The 19,961-nt window shown below is 44.3% G+C and overlaps 1 pseudogene; it reads right to left on the bottom strand.

The window, feature by feature from the left end:
- Window positions 1-311: 311 nt before the first annotated feature.
- LOC136404131 (COP9 signalosome complex subunit 2 pseudogene) lies at window positions 312-2,122 on the bottom strand (annotated as a pseudogene).
- Between the last annotated feature and the right edge of the window lie 17,839 nt (window positions 2,123-19,961).

The following is a 19,961-nucleotide window of genomic DNA, read 5'->3' as shown; positions in this document are numbered from 1 at the left end:
AAATTCACTGGTATAGCCGTCTGGGCCTGGACTTTTATTTTTGGGGAGGTTTTTAATGGTTTTTTCTATTTCTTCTTTACTAATAGGTCTGTTTAGGCTTTCTGCTTCTTCTTGACTCAGTCTAGGAAGATTGTATTGTTCTAGGAATTTATCCATTTCTTCTAGGTTGTTGAATTTAGTGGCATAAAGTTTTTCATAGTATTCTACAATAATTCTTTGTATATTTATGATGTCCGTGGTGATTTCTCCTCTTTCATTTTGGATTTTTATTTTATTTTTTTACATTTTGCAAAATGCAGCAAACTTTTTAATTTATACACGAGAAAAGGAAGTGTTCAAAAGGGTATGCATTTCAAGTTATTGCAGGTTATTTGTGAGAGAATTTCTGTAGGTAAAACATGTTTAAATTTAACCAACAGTAGCGTGTCAGTGTATTTAAAATCATGACAAAAATCTTCTCTCTGGTCATGTTGCCCATGACAAATTACTATGATGTTGTATGTTTAGGGCAAGATGTCAATACAGCATAAATCCCATGGCATTTTGGTTTTCTTCTGGAGATTAAAGCTGTTTTTTTGGGGGATAAATGCAGCAGCAAAACACAAACCAGTTGATCAAAAAAAGCACTTCTGCCAGAACTCCAATAATTTTCAGGACACATCAACCGACAGTAGTTTTGCCATTCCCAGTTCTTTTAAGAATTACATCTCTGCATTGTTGCCTTAAGTTTGTCTGTAAAAGCTTGTTCTCTGTTAGGCCAGTTTGCTGACTACAGCCTGGTTGAGAGAATTTAGCTGGTTGGTTCATTTATCTCGTGCAGTATATCGGGCACCACCCCGCTTCTGGTGATCCAGCTCAAGGAGTTGGTTGACTTGATCAATTCGGCCATGAATAGTGTTATCCAATATGCACTGAACCAGCAAGCTCTCCACATCCGCTACATCTATGTTTAGCTCCTTAGAAATAAAAGGAATATGTATTCTTGTGTAAGGCTTAATTAATTTTATGAGCACTTGTGTTCTGATGTTTCGTAGAAGCTCTTCAATGTGTTCCCTTATGAAAGGATCATCCATGTTGTTGCTGTGATTTGTTTTCAGAATCTTTTCAAATTCAGTGATATCGTTATTCTGATAGGCACTTACTAAATTCGTCATTGCGAGAATTTCTGGATCATTTTTGTATGGTTTGGCCTCCTGTGAGTCAAATGGATTTATTCCCGATTTCATTAGCATATTTGCTAAGACCAAATATTTTAAGCAAGTAGTTTGTCTTGGACTTCCTGATTCATCATAGTTCTTGAAGGCTTCAAAAAAATCAGTATGTGCCTTTTCAAATTCACCTTCTCTCAAGTGCATTTTACCACCACATTCTCTTATGACTCCCATGATCAGTGGATGAGGGATGGCAGACTTGATGTGAAGTGACTGTTCATAGAGTGCTTTAAGTTTTTTGTTAATTTTCTGTGCTGTGTACATTTGAATTTCTAAAGCATATATTTCTAATAACTGTGTATTCTTCTTCAGGTCATCTTCTCCATCATCAGTCTGGCAGGACTGATGTAACTGGCGTAAAATTTTTTGAAGCTTTCCATATTCCTCTCATTCTAAATACAATTTTCCAAGCTTTGTGTTTGTCTTAAACCATAGCCTATCATTCTTAGCATCTTTTAAAGCTTCCATGTTGTTTCATAGAATTCCTGCAGTAAATCCATCTGTTTAGAAGTGGAGATATAATCAAGAATAGAATTAATGGATTTTTCAGAATAATTTCTTGTTACTGCACTTCGAATATAGGTCATTAGTTGTTTATATCTGTTCATCATTTCTGGAAAGTTTGTCAACTTGAAGTTAATCTTAATCATTTGTTTCAGTGCTTTAAATCCCCATTCTCCCTTTTCACCTTCAAGTCCCAAAACCTTCTGGAAACTGCTTAATGCTGCTTTTGGGTCATCTTCCTTTAAAGCTTTGGAATTATAGTACTGATTTTCCAAATCCACATTTGGCTCGGAGTTACTATCTTCAGAGTATTCCAGGTCGTAGTCCTCCTCATCATCGCACATGAAATCATCTTCCATGTCAGACATCTTGGCCGGGAAGGGGGGAGGGGGAGGAGAAATTGGAGACAACCTTCTCCCACAATCCTTCGTGGCTCAGAGGCGTCACTCCCAGCTTCTCCTTGCCTTCCCAGTCGCTCTATCATCATTTTGGATTTTGTTTATATGAGTTCTTTCTCTTTTTTCCTTGGTAAGTCTTGTCAAGGGTTTGTCAATTTTGTTGATCTTTTCAAAGAACCAGCTCCTTGTTCTATTAATTTTTTCTATAGTTTTTCTGTTCTCTATTTCATTTATTTCTGCTCTGATTTTTATTATCTCCTTTCTTTGGCTGGTTTTGGGTTGTCTTTGTTCTTCTTTTTCTAGTTCCTTAAGGTGTGAAGTTAAGTGGTTCACTTGGGCTCTCTCTTGTTTGTTCATATATGCCTGAAGTGATATGAACTTCCCTCTTATCACTGCTTTTGCTGCATCCCATAGATTCTGATATGTCCTATTGTCATTTTCATTTGTCAGTATATATCTTTTGATCTCTGCACTTATTTCTTCCTTGACCCATTCATTCTTTAAAAGTATGTTGTTTAGTTTCCACATTTTTGTGGGATTTTTTTCCCCTCTTTTTTGCAGTTGAATTCTAGTTTCAAGGCTTTATGATCAGAAAATATGCTTGGAACAACTTCGATTTTTCTGAATTTGCTGATGTTATTTTTGTGGCCCAACATATGGTCAATTCTTGAGAATGATCCATGTACACTGGAGAAAAATGTATACTCAGTCACGTTGGGATGAAATGTCCTGTAGATGTCTATCATACCCAGGTGCTCTAGTGTTTTGTTTAAGGCCGCTATATCTTTGTTGATTCTCTGTTTGGATGACCGATCTAGAGCCGTCAGTGGTGTATTGAGGTCTCCAAGTATGATTGTATTTTTGTCAGTTTTTGTTTTAAGGTCAATAAGTAGCTGTCTTATATATTTTGGTGCTCCTTGGTTTGGTGCATATATATTAAGAATTGTTATGTCTTCTTGATTCAGTGTCTCCTTAGCCATTATGAAATGGCCATTTTTGTCTCTGAGTACTTTTCCTGTCTTGTAAGCAACATTATCAGATATGAGTATTGCAACGCCTGCTTTTTTTTGGATGTTATTTGCTTGGAGTATTGTTTTCCAGCCTTTCACTTTGAATTTGTTTTTATCCTTGTTACTTAGATGAGTTTCCTGTAGGCAGCATACAGTTGGATTTTCTTTTTTAATCCATTCTGCTACTCTGTGCCTTTTTATTGGTGAGTTTAATCCGTTTACATTTAGTGTAATTATTGACACTTGTGAGTTCCTTATTGCCATTTTATAGATTGCTTTCTGTTAGTTTTGTGTCTTGTTTGATCCTTCTCTTTCATTTTTCTATCTTTTGTTTTTATTTGGTTGTGTTCCATACATCTTTCCTCTGTTGCTATCTTTTTTAAATCATGTTCTTCTGTGGTGGTTTTTTCAATGGTGGTTACCATTAAGTAATGAAAAGTATTTCTACCCTGTTCATTGTAGTGCACTATTTTGTGAGTACTTTTGCACTCCATCGCACTTTGCTACTGTTAATCTCCATCCTCTCCCCCCTTTCTTTTTGTTGTCACAGTTTAAAGTTGGTTTTATTGTGTTCTTCTTGGAGCTTTTACTTGTGGCTTTGTTTTTTGTTTTTTGTTTTATTCTTTGTATCTGATTGGAGAACCCCCTTTAGTAATTCCTGGAGTGGGGGTTTTCTGGTGATAAATTCCCTCATCTTTTCTGTATCTGTGAATGTTTTTATTTCTCCTTCATATTTGAAGGATAGCTTTGATGAGTATAGTATTTGTGGCTGAAAGTTCCTCTCTTTCAAGACTTTAAATATTGGGGTCCACTCTCTTCTAGCTAGAATTTCTGTTGAGAAATCTGATGATAATCTAATGGGCCTTCCTTTATATGTTCTATTCTTCTTTTCCTTGGCTGCCTTGAGAATTTTTTCTTTGCAGTTGGTTTGTGCCAATTTCATTATGATGTGCCTTGAAGTAGGTTTGTTGGGGTTAAGAAAACTTGGAGTTCTGTTTGCTTCTAGAATTTGAGGTTTTAGTTCTTTCCACAGGCTTGGGAAGTTCTCATCTATTATTTGTTTGAGTATGTTCTCCATTCCATTTTCTCTCTCTTCTCCCTCTGATATACCTATTATTCTTATGTTATTCTTTTTGATGGAGTCAGATAATTCCTGTAGGGGTATCTCATTTTTTAAAATTATTGAGTCTCTTTCTTCTTCTCTTTGTTGTGCCTCAAGTTGCTTGTCTTCTATTTCACTAATCCTCTCTTCTATCTGGCCTGTTCTATTAGCTAAGCTTGTTACCTCGTTTTTCAGCTCGTGAATTGAGTTTTTCATCTCTGTTTGATTTGTTTTTATAGTTTCAATTTCCTTGGAGATATACTCTTTGTGTTCATCGAGTTGTTTTCTGAGCTCCCTAAATTGCCTTTCTCTGTTTTCTTGTATATCTCTGAGTATTTTTAGGATTTCTATTTTAAATTCTCTGTCGTTTAACTCCAAGGTTTCCAATATCTTAAATTTTTTCTCCATAGATTTTTCCTCATCTCTCTGTGTTACCTCTCTTTCTTTTGTATCCATGATATTCGATTTTCTCTTCTTTAGTGGCATCTGAGGGTGGTTTTGTTGATAGTATTAATGAGATTTAATAAGGAATAAAAAGTTAAGAAAATAAAAATAAAAAATTGAGGTTTTTTTTTTAAATTAATCATTAAATAAAGAAAAATAAAATAAGATAAAAATTTGAGAAAAAAGGGAATTATTCCTTCCCCTCCTTTTTTTCTCTCCTCTCCTCTCCCCTCTTTCTTGAGAAAATCTTGTGGTGAACTGTGAATTATATTGTACTAAATAGAACAAACAATACCTGTAGTGGAGGGCCTGAATTGGGGAGAAGTAATAAAGGGGTAAAAGAAATAGAAAAACAGAAAAAATAAATATATATATATATATATATATATATATATATATATATATATATATATATATATAAAAGGGGGTGGTATAGACCCACAAAAAGCAAATAAGGAAAAAATTTGGGTCAAGAATAAAATGATTTGCTTTTAGGTGTTGGCTGACTAAGAGTTATGATGAGAGGAATAAGAGGGAAACAGGAAAAAGGGGTGGAAAATTAAAAAATTACTATTGTATTTAGTGGAACAAGAACTAGCCAGGGATGGGAGCACTGCTAATGAGTTAAAAAGGTGAAGTAAAAACCCCCCAAAATGCCACAAACTTAAGTTTGAGTCCCAGATAAGATAATTTGTTCATTATTGAGGTTTGAATGAGAGAAGACGTAAAGGAGAAAGGAAAAGACTAATATAGAGGGAGAAAAGAGAGAGAGAGAGAGAAAAAAAAGACGGAACTACTAAAAGAAGAAAAAGGAGGAGAGAGAGAGAGAGTTAGGGGTTTTGGATTGCAACCCTCATAGAGAGAAAAGAAGAGGAAAGAAAAGATAATGGGAGATGTAACACTTATGGGTAGTGTAGTTCAAAGAGAGGCAAGAGTAAGACTGACAGAGAATTAAACGACCAAATTGGAATAGGAAAAAAAAATCAAGAATGAAGAAAAGAGACATAGACAAACAAATATAATAAAATGGGATAGGTTATAAAGTCTGCAGATTATTCTTGATTTTGAGAGGTTATCATCTTGCTTTTTCTTTTCTGTCTCTCTTCCTGGTTGGTGACTTTGTACCCCAGGTTCTGCCCCTGTGGCACGCTCTGGTAGAGGTTTGCAGTTGATAATTCTCTATGGCAATGTCATGTATTGGGCTTTAGTCTTGTTGGCAGTTGAGGCTCATTAGCGTTTATAGGCTCCAACAGTGAGAGGGTCTCTCACTGTGAGAGTGTTCCTGGAGCCTCTCTCCTAGTCTTTCCTTCCACAATTAGAAGCCTGATAATCCAGCTATGGGGTTGCTGCTGCCTCTGCCTGGATAGTAAGAGGCTCAAAGAGCTGGCAACTCCCCACTCTATTCCCACTCAGCACAGGGCTCTGAGTAAGGCTCAGTCGGTCAGAGCTGCTAGCATAATCAGGCAGGGTTTCCACCTACTCAAAGACCTCTGGCTCTGCCCCTCTGTGGGATAACACGGGTGCCCACTCCTGAGGCATTCAGAGGAATCTCTTGCCCACTCTCCGTGCGCACTGACCAGGATGTCAGGCCAGCCGCATCACACTTTGAGTGAAACCCCTGCCCGCATGGAAAAGTTCCAGCATTGGAATTGGCTCTCACTCTCTCCCTGTGTGCGGCCCCCTCAGGGTGCTGGGGCGGCTCGGAGATTCTGCTCCTGGCCTGCTCACAGGCCTCTGACTCTGCTCCTCTGTGGGAAAACACGGGCGCTCACCCCTGAGGAGTTCAGAGGAATCTCTTGCCCACTCTCCGTGCACGCCGACCTGGATATCAGGCCAGTGGTCTCTCACTCCGAGAAAGCCCTCAGCCTGCACGGAAAAGTTCCGGCGTTGGAATTGGCTTTCGCTCCATCCCCGTGCGCGGCTTTCCCAGGGTGCTGGGGTGGCCTGGAGATTCCGCTTTCAGCCCACACACAGGCCCCTGACTCTGCCCCTCTGTGGGAAAACACGGGCGCCCACCCCTGAGGAGTTCGGAGGAATCTCCTGCCCACTCTCCGTGTGCGCTGACCAGGATATCAGGCCAGACGCCTCTCACTCCGAGAAAGCCCTCCACCTGCACAGAAAAGTTCCAGCGTTGGAATTGGCTCCAGCTCCCTCCCCGTGCCTGGTCCCCTCAGGGCGCTGGGGTTCCTCAGAGATTCCGCTTTTTGCCCACACAGAGGCCTCTGACTCTGCCTCTCTGTGGGTTAGCACGGGCGGTGCCCACCCCTGAAGTGTTCGTAGGAATCTCTTGCCCACTATCCACGCGCACTGACCAGGAGATGCGGAAAATGGCTGCCCCACTTGTCTTTCTTTGTCTGGGTTTGGCGCGCGTGTTAGCTTGAATTGCCCAGGTTTTTCCTTGGCTTGGATCTCCGTGCCACAGCCTGGTTTGGCTGTTTGTACCATGACCTGGATCTATTCACTCCCTATGCCCGCCTTAGTTTCTATATTCTCAGTTCTCAGTGAAAGCCATCCTGTTTGGGTTAGAGAGGAAGGCGGAGCATTTCTTACTCCCTATTTCCCCCGGGGTTTGACCAGATATCTAGCCAATCTTTAGCTCGACCATACCTTCGGGTGTGTTGCGAAGCATCTGAAGGTTCCAAGGATAGGTTTTTCTGTTTCTGGTTGAAGATCTTGTTGAGTTTATGGGGAGATTTATCGGTATCGCTTCCTACCGCACCATCACTCTGATATCATCTCTATTTACTTTCTGTTTAACAACACTGTAACTATTTGACTTTCACCTTGAGCAAGTATTACTTTTGTAGAAAAAAATAAGGAGAATAAACTAAAATAAAGTGCCAACGTGTACACATACATACACAGCCACTGTGGGTCTGGTAACCCCATTTTCTGATTTCTCCTCCATCCCTTAGTAGGACCCCCTCCTCCCACCCCCATTACTGCCACATCTCCTGGGGGAGGAAGAGGTAGGGGGAGTGGATCAGTGGATCAGCCAGACTCTGGAGGCAGATGTGACTCTGGGGGTTGAGGCTTTCAAGGAAGCACTGGAGCCTGAGAACAGGCCCTTAACTTGAGGAGAGGTGCGCAGCTTCCCTGAAGCTCTTTTTTTTTTTTTGTATTTTTCTGAAGCTGGAAATGGGGAGAGACAGTCAGACAGACTCCCGCATGCGCCTGACCAGGATCCACCCGGCACGCCCACCAGGGGCGATGCTCTGCCCACCAGGGGGCAATGCTCTGCCCCTCTGGGGGCGATGCTCTGCCCCTCCGGGCATCGCTCTGCCGCGACCAGAGCCACTCTAGCGCCTGGGGCAGAGACCAAGGAGCCATCCCCAGCGCCCGGGTCATCTTTGCTCCAATGGAGCCTTGGCTGCGGGAGGGGAAGAGAGAGACAGAGAGGAAGGAGGGGGGGGGGGTGGAGAAACAAATGGGCGCTTCTCCTATGTGCCCTGGCCGGGAATCGAACCTGGGTCCCCCGCACGCCAGGTCGATGCTCTACCGCTGAGCCAACCGGTCAGGGCCCCCTAAAGCTCTTATAGGCTTGAATTCTTCAAGCAATACCATCATGTTGGCTACACAAATGTGGCTTCAGGATGAGCTCCCAGCTCTCTGCTGCTGCCCCAACCCCCTCCTTCCAAAGATAATTTGGACAAGGAGGGGCGAGCTCAGCAAACTGATCTTGCCCTGTTTAGAAACTTCCGACAAGGCTCTGGGCTGGGGGTGGCCTCATGGGGGTGGCCTGGTGGCAGCAGCCATCACGCAGGCCACCCCTCTGCAGACAGACACCTGGGAGCTCAGGATGGCAGCTGAGGCTGACACCAGCTCCTTGCCCAGAACCACACAGGGCCCTTCCAAAACCTCATGGACAAGGCTCAGAGAGGGTGCCAAGAGGGAAGGGATTTAGGACAAGAAGACAGTTTTATCAACAGAGAGCTCCAAGGACAGAATAGTTGTCCTTTTGCACTGACCAAGGCTCCCCATGTTCTTCGAGTGATATTTATTCAAAGAGTGTTTAAGCCTGACCAGGCGGTGGTAGAGTGGATAGAGCGTTGGACTGGGATGCGGAGGACCCAGGTTCGAGACCCCGAAGTCGCCAGCTTGAGCGCAGGCTCATCTGGTTGAGCAAAGCTCACCAGCTTGGACCCAAGGTCGCTGGCTCGAGCAAGGGGTTACTCGGTCTGCGGTAGCAAGGGGTTACTCGGTCAAGGCACATATGAGAAAGCAATCAATGAACAACTAAGGTGTCGCAGCAAAAAACTAATGATTGATGCTTCTCATCTCTCTGTTCCTGTCTGTCTGTCACTATCTCTCTCTCTCTCTAAGTCTCTCTCTGTCCCTGTAAAAAAAAAAAGAGGTGTTTTCAGTGACTAGACAAACATCTGAACCCAGGACTGACTAGAATTCTCTCAGGGAGAAGCACCTGGGTCCTCTACAGTCTCCAGAGAAGGGAGGAGTTTTGGGTCTGAGCGTGGCTGGCCCGGAAAGGAAGTAGGCAGCACCTGGTGTGTTAAAGTTTCTGTGCTCCAGAAATCTCAACACTCAGATGAGCCCCAACAGCTGCCTAGTTTCCCACAGAGAGCTTCCCACAGTGGCTGGAGGCTCTGATCCCCCTTTACGGTGCAGAGCCAGGGCGGAGGTGCCCTGTGGCTGTAAGCATGGTCCTCTACACTTGCTGGGAATGAGGGCTCTGTGAGAGGCTTCCAAAGAGGGAGAAGCAGGATGCTGCTGGTTGAATTGTGCCACCTCCAAATTCAGATGCTGAAATCCTCACCCCCAGGACCTCAGAATGAGGCCTCAATTGGAAATAGGGTCATTGCAAATTTATTAAGATACTAGGGTAGGATGCCCCCTAAACCAGTATAATTGGTGTCTTTATAAAGAAGGGAATTTGGACAATGGCATGCACACAGGAAGAATTCCAAATGAACATGAACATGAACGTGAACACGAACATGAACATGAACATAAACATGACATGAAGGCCATGCTTCCACAAGCTGAGGAAGGCCAAGGATAGCCTGCAAACCACCAGAAGCCGGGAGGGAAGCATGGAGCCGATCCTTTCTCACAGTCCTCAGCAGAAGCCAGCTCTGCTGACACCTTGGTCTTGAATTTCCAGTCTCCAGAGCATTGGGACAATTGATTTCTGCTGTTCAAGTCACTCACTGCGTGGTACTTGGTTCCTGCAGCCACAGCTGACTAATACAAGGGGTATGGACCACAATAGGGTACATGGGAGGACAAACGCCACACTAACAAAGCTGGAGCCATCATGTTGACTGTCCAGGGCTGGCACCCAATGAAAACAAGCGGTCTTGGGGGACAGTCAGGAGCAAACTGTTTCCAGACAGGTCAGTGTCTGAATCTCCAAGCGGAGGACAGAGTTTGCCTCCTCTGACTTCAGTTATGCACAGAATGTTCATCTGTCTGCACCTGTTCGAGACAGAGAGGAAGTGAAGCTCCTTCAGTCCCCTCCCAAGTCTGCTCAACCATGAAGCGGAGATTAAGAGACTTCATACTGTTACTGACCCGAGGCCTGAGGGACACAAACACTGGAGTGATAACCAGCCCCCTGTTTCCCTGGAAAGAAACAGGAACTCCCATTGAGTCTAACCCACTTTTGACAAAACTTCATATTTTATCTGCCTCTGCCCTGACATTTGGTAGACTTTGCTGATGACTTTGGCCTTCATGTCTTGTGGAAGAACCCATCTGATAATTCATTATTTTCCCAAAGAGTCTTCCTGGAAGAGGTTTTACAACTAAGACTGTAATTTCACATTGGAGCACATGGGAAAATGTCAGAATGGTGAATATGACTTCTATAGGACAAGGATCCACAGCAGGCAGAAATGTCGTCAGTCCAAGACGTAGCACATGCAGCACCCTTTATTGACACCAGGATTTCTGTGTTACTTCAAGATTGACAGGCAGAGAAGGAGCCAGCTGGGCTACCTGGCAGGACATCTCACTTTCATTTCTCCCCCATTCCTCCCTCCCTAGCCTGTGGCTTGACCTTCTGCTGAGCATTGGGACTTTCTGGGTCCAGTTGGCCATCCAACCTGTCAATGTCTTCCACAGCAATAGCTCAGAACTGCGCTAATGCAATGGATCCCCAACTAACCTTTCCCCCTCAGCCACCTCCCCAATATGCACAAGAATTCCTCTGGCTCTTTCCTTCCTTATTCAGTCAATAGCACAAACATCCTCCTTGTCATGTAGCTCAGTGGTCCCCAAACTTTTTTGGGCCACGGACCGGTTTAATGTCAGAAAATATTTTCATGGACTGGCCTTTAGGATGGGACAGATAAATGTATCACGTGACCGAGACAAGCTTCAAGAGTGAGTCTTAGGTGGATGTAACAGAGGGAATCTGGTCATTTTTAAAAAATAAAACATCGTTCAGACTTATACAAATAAAACGGAAATAATGTAAGTTATTTATTCTTTCTCTGCAGACCGATACCAAATGGCCCACAGACTAGTACCAGTCCGCAGCCCGGGGGTTGGGAACCACTGACCTAGCTTCAAAGCCTCAGCACAATGGGTACCTCTTGCCTCACCCAGTCTGCCTGCTGCCAGCTATGGCAATTCCTGGTGGTCTCTCTGGCTACCTCTCTTGCTTGTCTTCATTTCTTTTCATTCCATTTGGCTTTTCCAGAGTTCAGGAAAAATATGTGTCCCTTAGACAATGCAGCGGCCTCCAGACTTTGCTGCTGCTTGCCCTCCCCCTCATCCATCCATCTCCCCTGGACTCCAAAGTCACTTCAGAAAGTGAAGCTGACCAGCCCAGATCCCAGTAGTGGCTCCTAGTATTGTACTAACATGCTTTGCAGCCCGGGACCAAGAATTCAGCAGGCATCCGTGATAAGCGGAGGTCTGCCCCTCCCCTTGTTGGGGCTACTCCTCTCAGTGCCCCAATGTGGTATTGATGCAAAGTCAGGCTGGGGCCTGCAGAGAGAGCCTGGTGAGAGGGACGCCATGTCCCCCATCCCCCAGCTGACAGCAGTGCTGATGGGCAGAGGGCAGGGGATTAACCACTCCCTCTGACCTATTGTTTGAAGTGGGAACTGGGGCAAAATTGAATCTTGGGAAAGAGAGATGGGGAGTCTAGCTCTGAGGTTTAAGATAGGGAACTGAGGCCAACCGCCAACTCTGAGCAGGGACCAGCTCTTGTCTTAGTTCCTGTTACGCCAAAGAAAGACCCAGCTTCCCTGGGGGCCACCAGGGGCTCTCTTGACTCACTGCTGGTGTCACACTTCCCTCTATCTGTGGAGCTCTTCTCCATCTCTTTGTGCCAAAAGTCCACCATCACATAAGACCAGCTCACATGTTGCCTCCTCCAGGAAGTTTCTCTGATGTCCTAAGTTAGGATTAACTTTCCCTTCTCTATACTCCCTAGGTACCTTGTTCATCTTTAAACTATTTATATTTACCATATTTCCCATGTAAAAGACGCTCCCATGTATAAGATGCACCTTAATTTTAGGGCCCGAAATTTGAAAAAAAAGTATTACATAAAGTTATTGAACTCAAATTTTATTCATCATAAAATTTATACAACTCCTCATCACTGTCAAAACTCCCATCCATTAGCTTGTCTTCATCTGTGTCTGATGATGAATCACTGTCTTCATATATTGCCTCATCCTCAGTTCCATCGATGTCATTTGAAATACCACAACCACTGTATAAGACGCACCAGTTTTTAGACCCTAAATTTTTCAAAAAAGGGTGCATTTTATACATGGGGGAATATGGTATCATGTTCATGTATTTTTGTATCATAATGTGTTACCCTCAGAACTTGGCATAGTGTTTGACAATAGGTATTAAATACATGCTTCATGAGTGAATAAGGGAAAGAATGAGCAAATGAGTAGAATGAAAGTCACCTTTATCCTGGGCTCCTCTGCAGTAAAAGCGTGGTTTGTTGCTGCTCAGTAAATGTAGGCTAAATTGTTCATTTGCTAGAGCTTATGATGATAATAATCTCATTTTGTGTTACTGGTTTTTTTACCCTCCTTCTGTGAGAGAGAATAAGGAACAATGCCATGCCCTAAGCTTACTACGATCAGATATTCTGAGTAGCTCAGGCAGCATGGGTTGTTTAGAACTCTGCAGCCTGTCCTGGGTACAGGGAGCACCCCGAGAGCTGGGCTGCTGTCTGAAGGATGCCCAGCACCTGACTGTGAGTGTCTTGGATTCTGTGGAGTGCCTTTTAGTCCTTTTCACATTCTTTGCCTGTACTTGATCTTATCCAGTCCTCCAATGTTGGGAGGCATGGGGTGTGCTGATTACGTCAGCCTTGCTTCCTTGGTGAACAGAGGCATCTCTGAGAATGAGATTAGCAAGTCTCTCTTCAGGTGGATAGAGTCTCAACCTGGGACTCTGACGAGCCTGGTTCCAAGCCCCGAGATCACCAACATAAGCATGGGCTCACTAGCTTGAGCGCGGGGTCACCAGCTTGAGAGTGGGATCATAGACATGACCCTATGGTTTCTGTCTTGAGCCCCAAGATCATTGGCTTGAGACCCAAAGTCGCTGGCTTGAGTTCAAGGTCACTGGCTTGAGGCCAAAGATTGCTGGCTTGAAGCCAAAAGTGACTGGCTTGATCCCAAGGTCACTGGCTTGAGCAAGGGGTCACTGGCTTGGCGGGAGCCCCCAGGTCAAGGCACATATGAGAAAACAATAAATGAACAACTAAAGTGCCGCAACTATGAGTTGATACTTCTCATCTCTCTCAAGCATGCTAAAAAAATGAAAAACAAAACAAAACAAAGAAATACCACCCTGGGTCACCCATGCACTCAGCTGAAGATGTGGCCAGGCACAGAGCCCAGGATGCCTCTTCCCCTTCCAGGATACATGAAGTCTTATCACACCTTATGCTCCATGGGGACAGGTTTCCTGGGGCTGCTTCCTTCTCTCCTGAGGAACATTGGCTTGTTCTAGCCTGTGAGATCCTGAGACAGGAAACTAGGATTAGTTTGGCTCCCACCAAGGCACCCTTGTCGTCCCCTCAGAATAGCAGTCTATGCCATTGGGCGCTCTGTCCAGAAACATCCATGACACCCCAGCTGCCATGGCTCACTGCCTCCTCTCACTCTCAAAGTGTGAGTTTGTTTCCTTTTAAACTCATTGATTGGCAAGCCACTGGAGAGAAGAAAGCATCTGGAATGTTAAGCTTCTGGGCATATTTGACCCTACTTGCGACCCTGGGGGAGGCTGCAAATGGTGGGGGAGAAGGAGGAGAGTAGCAGTCTCCTGTTCCTGGGAGGTTGTGATTCAGATGGAGGCCATGGCTGCAGCCTGATGTCAACAGCTCATAGACTGGTGTCACTGCTCTCCTGGGCCCTGCCACGTGGGAGGAGTCTGGGAGGTGGGCTCGTAGTCAGGATGGCTGACATGTACCAACGGCTCTGTGTACAGGCTTATGGAAAGGGCTTGAAAAGTTGTTTTATCTCACGTCATGCTCACAGCCTCATGCACCTTCCTCCGTGAGAAACTCTGGAGGCCCAGAATGTTCATGGTGCTTCCTGGAAGCACATATTATAAGATGAGCCCACACTCTGTGCCCAGGCCTGAACTCTCATGGGACTAGGTTTTAGGGTCCTGATACATAGGCCTCCTTGGAAAAATATGACCCAGAGGGTTTGCCTTCTGGAAACCAATTTTCTCCCTGTAGACCTTCTTGTAAGACCTTCTTGTAAGATCTTTGATCAGATATTCCATCTCCTGATGTTCCTTTCTTCCCCTGTTGGATATGCCAGTCTCTACCAGTCCTCCTCAGTCTCCACATCCTCCTTCCTTAACATCTGGTGTTCTGGCCTCAAGTTGTTAGGGTGTGACCCAGGGTGAGAGGCTGGGGAACAGGGTGGTGACGAGGTTGACAATGGGACTCTGGAACATGTCTGCCCAAGACCAAGTACAGGACCTATTTTCTGTGTGGCTTAACTCATCTGTGCCTCAGTTTCCTCAGTTAGAAATGAGGTGTAATGGGTTGAGTTGTATACTCCCCAAATTTATATTTTGAAGCCCTAACCTCCAATACCTTAGAATGTAACTGTGAGAATTTGGAGAAAGGGCTTTTAAAAAGATGATCAAGTTAAAATGAAGTGTTAGGGTGGGTCTTACTGGTGTCCTTATAAGAAGAGGAAATTTGGACACACAGAGAGACACTGGGAATTTGCACACACAGGGAAAAGGTCATGTGAGGACATGTCATGAGGGTAGCTGTCTGCACGTCAAGGAGAGAGGCCTCAGGAGAAACCAACCTTACTGACACCTTGATCTTGGACTTCTAGCCTTCAGGACTGTGAGAAAATGAAATGAATTTCTACTGTTTAAGCCACCCCATGTGTGGTACTTCATTATGGTAGCCCAAGCCCACTGAGACAGGGGTATCTATAATGATAACTGTTCTGTGTCCATTCTGGTTAGATTTATTTTGGAATCAGACCTGGGAGCAAATTCTACTCATGCATTTACTAATCCTGTGGTACTGATCAAGTCCTCTTACCTGCTCAAGCCTTAGTTGTTCAGTCTGTACAATGGGTATACTTGCAGTACCTGCCTGGTGGGTCGCTGTGAAGTCTACCATGTTTCTAGACACTAAGTGTTAAGGACCACAAAGTCAGCTTATGTGTGAGCAGGGGTTTGAATATAGGTAGTCTGGTTCCAAAACAAATGCAACCAGAACAATTCCATGGAGAGTCTGTATTTTTCTTTTTCATAAACTGCATCTCCCTAGTCAATCAAAAATAAAGATGTGAAATGTAGAAACGAAAGTAAAATTGCTCTCTGGATGTAACTCCCAGCCAGGATGTGACTTTTTTTTGGCCAACAAGCCAGAGGAGTGGGGGTCGCTGTGGCCACCTGCCCACTGGTTTCAGCTGTCTGCATCTCAAATAGAGCTCCCCCAGACTCAGTCAACTGCTATCTTCTGTCTAACACAGCACAGAGCTTCCAGAGAAAATAACAGAAAACCCCAGTGTAAATAGGAGTGATTTACCTCGTGTTAGGCAAACACTGAAAATGGGACCAAGAATAGCATTGGCCATTGCTCATTAGTCAAACAGAAGCAGTTTCTCTCATGGCTTATAAGTCATGTGTGTTTTGGAAAGTCCTGTTAAATCTTGTCTTGATGGAGCTTTGCAGGGGCACCTGACCTAACAGTGGTGGGCTTTTGGGCGAGTCCTTTTACCTGTGCAGATGCTAAGACAGGTTCAACTGACTTAATTAGAGACAAGCTGGGCATTTTATTTATTTTTAATATATTATTTTATTTTACTTACTGATTGATTGATTTTAGAGGAAAGGGAAGGGAGAAAGAGAGAGAAAGAATGAAACGTTGATTTGTTGTTCCATCTATCCATGCATCCATTGGTTGACTCTTGCTTGGGCTGTTGGCATATCGGGATGATGCTCTTCTAACCAGTGGAGCTACTCTACCAGGACGACAAGCTGGGCATTATTAACATAAGGTTCTGGGTTTCACATCTGGTCCTTATGAAGCCAGGGCAAGCCCTCATGCAGAGACTACATCCCATTCTGTGAGCAACTGAAAAAGCAGGGAATTGGCAAAATCCAGGCTTTTTCTTGGCTCTATCAGACAGGTTTCACCATGGAGGAATTAACATCAGATATGGAGACACAGCTTCTCCTCTGCTTGACATGGCTTCCCAGGATCTGGGCTTTAGCTCCTCCCTGCAGACTTCTGCTCCACGTTGGTGGTGTTACAAAAGCCCCACATTAATAAATACCTGTTGACGTCACCTGTACATCAGTAAGGTTGAACTAAGAGCTCGTGTTCTGTTTCTTGGTGGAAAAGTGCACTGTAGCCCATATTTGCTTACGTTCTCATTCCTCCTGAGGGGCTGGATTCTCCTCACTCTTTGCCACTTCTACTCCGAGTAAATAATTCACCAAAGACCTGAAACAAAATAGACAGTCAGAAGACAGAAAGCAAGGGAGCAGAAATCAGGCGAACGTGATAATGGCGCTTGTTTCTGCGAAAACTGTACTAGTCTCCCCGTGGGGGGGGCGGAGCATCCTGTCACCAGGATCAATGGCCTCATTTTCAGCAATGACATTTCAGCTTCTGAGTGGAAAGCAGGTATTTCTTGAGATGACTTGGCCAATAGACTTGACCTTTAGAAGAAAAAAATAAGAAATCAGGAGAAAGAGGGAGAAGGCTCTGTTTTCCCTTCAGCAGCACTCATGCTGAGAAGGCATTGCCAAGATTGAAGCAATGGCTCCAAGTGAATGATTTGGGACAAATTCCCTGTTTCCTTCTTCCTTATTTCCCTTTCGATTAATCATGGGAATGTCTGAATTTTCCCCTGAAAGGAATCACGGCCCAGACTATTTTTGACGTCTGTTAGAACCACTTCTATAAAGGTTCTTGTGTTTCTCAGAGCTTCAGAAAACTGTGTGTAACCCAAGTGACCAAGGCTCTTCCAGGGTAACCGCTCCTTGTGTTAGCACTTCCCATTGCGCAGCCGCAGAGCAAGAGAGAGGGTGCGGTTCAAGTTCCCCTTCCAGTAGGTCTCACCCACACGCCTGAGGTCTGGACTCATTCAAGGGGAGCACATGAGGGAAAAGCAGAAAAGAGACCCTGGGTTGACATGTCCTCTCCTAAAAAATGTTGTTATAGCTACTGCAACCCCAAGTAAGCCCTCATCAATGAGAAACAGCAGAGCAGAGACCTCTGACTCTCTATGCCCACTCCTGCGAACTGATGGGGTGGGGACGGGCCGCCAGATCCAATGCCAGGAGAACTTGCCTGGCCTGGTTCACCGTGGCCCATTGTCCCTGAGTGACTTAGGTGAGTCACTGCCCTCTCTGGTACCTCAGTGGGGAGGGCTCAGAGGCTCTACACAAGAGTGCTGGGTGTAGCCATGTGGTGCCCCTCCCCCCACCCTGGACTTTTCATTTATTTATTTTAAAAAGATTTTATTTTTTTATTTTGAGAGAGAGAGAGAGAGAGAAAAGTATCAAATCATAGTTACTTCACTTTAGTTGTTCATTGATTGCTTCTTGTAAGTGCTTTGACCAGGCAAGTCCGAGGTTTTGAACCACAGATTTCAGAATTCCAGGTTGATGCTCTGCCCACTGCATGGCCACAGGTCAAGCTCATTTATTTATTTTTGACTAGGTCATGATAGCAAACACTGATATGGTATTTAGTCTGTGTTGGGTCCTACGCAAAACCCACACATATACTAATTTATTTCATCTTTATAGCAACCAGAGAGGGATGTGGTTGCTGTCCTTCCCACTTACAGGGGAAGAGGTGAGGCACAGCGAGATTAAGGTTTAAACAATGAACAGATGAAGACATTAAGGCTCATATGGATTAGTTTCTGAAACTCACTCATCTAGTAAGAGGTGGGGTTGGGAATGGAATGCCGGCAGCTTCACCGGAAGCTCAGTGCCCGTCAGCCAGAAGTTGGAAGTCGGAAGACCCTGGCCACCCATTTCCAACTCCTCTGTTACTGTCAATAGTGTTTTGATATCTTTTTAAAAAACGATACATGGCCTTTATACATTTACACACACATACATACATATATATAGCATATTGTACATATATGTACTATTATATATGAATATATACAAACACATAACATAGATACATAGTTTTTCTTTCTTTAGACACATAGTACCATGTATACTCTTTTTTTTTGTACCAAATACAAGAATGTAATCCTCTCATCTCACTTTATTTACAGCTGCTTCATTCTTTTTAACAACTGCAGAGTCCTTTCCATTGCATAAACCACAATCTATAAACTGCCTACTGATTCACACTTAGGTGGTTCCCACTATTCTACTATTACACTGAGTGCTGCAGTGAACATTCTTGTAGGTATAGCGTTTTGCACAAATGAAGCTGTGGTAGGTCAACTGTCCCTCCTCCCCTTCACCCCCACAATGTTCATACTCTAGTCCAGGGGTCCCCAGACTTTTTTACACAGGAGGCCAGTTCACTGTCCCTCAGACCGTTGGAGGGCTGCCACATACAGTGCTCCTCTCACTGACCACCAATGAAAGAGGTACCCCTTCTGGAAGTGTGGTGGGGTTAGATAAATGGCCTCAGGGGGCCGCATACGGCCTGCGGGCAATAGTTTGGGGACACCTGCTTCCGTCCCTGGAATTTGTGAATATGTTACCTTACATGGCAAAGGGGACTTTGTATATGGAGTTAAAGTTATGGACTGTAAGAGAGGGAGATGATCTTGGATTCCCTGGGTATCCTGTCTAATCACACAGGCCTTTAGAAGCACAGGGCTTTTCCAGGTGGAGGCTGGAGAGCTGATGATGTGCCAGAGAGACTGGAGTCAAGAGAAGGACACAGCCCACCATTGCTGGCTTTGAAGGTGAAGGGGGCTATGAGCCAGGACTGTGGGCAGCCATCAAGGAAACGGGCCTCAGGGCTATAATCTTATGGGCTGACTTCTTCCAACAATCTGAGTGAGGCTGGAAATAGATCCTCCCCCCTGAGCCTTGACGTAAGAGCCCAGACAGAAAGAGAGGAAGAAAGGAAATCTAGGCAGCAAACCCCTAGATTTCAGCCATGGGGGACCTGAAGCAGAGAAACCAGCTGAGCCTTGCTGAGGAACAGAGCTGTGAGATAATAAGTCTGTGTTATTTAAACACCACACTGTGGCAATCTGTTACAGAAGCAATAGAAAATGAGCACACTGCCAAATAGCCACCAGATAGATAGCTGGGTCAAAGGGTGGATGCATTTAACATTTTGCTAGATCCTCTCAAATGGCTATCCTTGGAAGCGTAACCAATTTCAATCTCCCCAGTTACATATGAAGGCCTGTTCCTCAGATCTTCACTTATTCAGTATATAATCAAGCTTTTTGATCTTTGCTAATTAGATATAGAAGGTTGTCTTTTTTTTTAATAATTTTATTTTTAATGGGGCGACATTAATAGATCAGGGTACATATATTCAAAGATAACAAGTCCAGGTTATCTTATCGTTCACTTATGTTGCGTACCCATCACCCAAAGTCAGATTGTCCTCTGTCACCTTCTATTTAGTTTTCTTTGTGCCCCTCCCCCTCCCCCTCCCCCTTTCCCTCTCCCTCTCCCCCCTCCCCCCCAACCACCACACTCTTATCAATGTCTCTTAGTTTCACTTTTATGTCCCACCTACGTATCCTGTTTTTTTCTGATTTACTTATTTCACTTCATAAAATGTTATCAAGATCCCACCATTTTGCTGTAAATGATCCGATGTCATCATTTCTTATGGCTGAGTAGTATTCCA

Source organism: Saccopteryx leptura, chromosome 1 (genome assembly GCF_036850995.1).
Source record: "Saccopteryx leptura isolate mSacLep1 chromosome 1, mSacLep1_pri_phased_curated, whole genome shotgun sequence".
NCBI lineage: Eukaryota > Metazoa > Chordata > Mammalia > Chiroptera > Emballonuridae > Saccopteryx > Saccopteryx leptura.
Note: the sequence above shows the minus strand (reverse complement) of the source record. Positions and strands in the feature narration are given on the sequence as shown.